Below are 1,295 nucleotides of genomic sequence, written 5' to 3'. Positions count from 1 at the left end.
CCCGTCCAAAGTTATGGTTGGCGGGCGGACCAATCGACCAGGCGGCCTTTGGGTTTTTGAGGAAACCTCATCCACAGGTGGGATGAGGTTTCCGTAATTAAATGTAAAAATTTTTCAAATCTGCATGTTAAGGTGAGTGAGTCCGCTACGTGGACATTTTTTCGGGAATTTTAAAAACTTTATTCATTGGTTTAAAATACTTCAGCTCCCTGAGGCAGCTCTCTGCTTTCAGGGAGCTTTCGGTGCGCGCTCCCCCCGGCACAAGCGCTGACTTCAGCTCTTGCCCTTCTCCCACCCCCACCCCAGCAGTGCTGAGCTTTACAGCGCGCTTTTCACGCTGGCCGGCCGTTAATTGGCCAGCCAGGGTGAAATCACAGTCGGCGGGCGGGGCTAATCGCGGGGGGTGGGCCGTTTCCCGGCCGCTCCTGGGCCTGCCCGCCACGCCAGCCTGACCACCTGAAAATCCTGCCCAATGTATTCCTGCCCACAGTTTCACCAGGCTTACTTTCTATTGTTTTAGATGTACATTTCCAGCAGACATTTATTAAATTTCATTTTGCATTAAAAAAAAAATATGGTTGGCTTTCCAAATTTGCATGTATCTTTATGCAGAGGTCATGCTAATCTCTGTATTGTTCCAGCTTTAGCATCTGTGCTGCCAAAGTGAATTACACACATTAGCTGTACAAATAAATAATCTTGACAATTAAGTATATGCACTGATCTTTAAGAAGACACAAGTGGCTTATATTTCATTGTAATTAAAAGTAACAGATCCACAAAATTATATTAAAATTATTACACTTGGCTGTATAGTAACAGCTCATTCATTACTGATGAAAATTTTGTGAAAGATTGTTGAGATCATTCAGGGATTTAGCAGATTCTTTCACCATATCCTGTAGGTTGAAGATCCTGGCTGCTGTTGCATGGTTCTACTGTCTATCCAGTTGCTGCAAAGCTTCTCTCTCTCCACTTTCAACATTTTTCCTGAAAGTCTCACACTGTTCCTGAATGTTTATTTCCTTCTCCTTCATCGTCTCCTAAGCCATTTTTTATTTAATCGCCTGAATGTCAACCATGGCAAGTCCACGATAAGACTTAGGTCCCTGTCTGAGACCCCCTTTCTGTGCCAGTTTGATTCCATTAACTTTGTACTTATGTCACACACTATTTTGCCCAATGTCTAATACTTCACATTTGGCTGTGTTAAATTTCATTTGCCATCTGTCTTCTTATTTGCAGAGCTGCCACCCTAAGAATTTATTATCAAACAATTTATTTATAGCCAAAGC

The 1,295-nt window shown here is 42.9% G+C and overlaps 1 non-coding gene across 1 annotated transcript; it reads right to left on the bottom strand.

Annotated features, from left to right (window-relative positions):
- Positions 1-568: 568 nt before the first annotated feature.
- Positions 569-674, bottom strand: LOC144689286 (U6 spliceosomal RNA). The gene has a single exon (XR_013578621.1). It is a non-coding gene; the product is annotated as a U6 spliceosomal RNA (small nuclear RNA).
- Positions 675-1,295: the final 621 nt, after the last annotated feature.

Source organism: Cetorhinus maximus, chromosome 13 (genome assembly GCF_964194155.1).
Source record: "Cetorhinus maximus chromosome 13, sCetMax3.hap1.1, whole genome shotgun sequence".
Lineage (NCBI taxonomy): Eukaryota > Metazoa > Chordata > Chondrichthyes > Lamniformes > Cetorhinidae > Cetorhinus > Cetorhinus maximus.
Note: the sequence above shows the minus strand (reverse complement) of the source record. Positions and strands in the feature narration are given on the sequence as shown.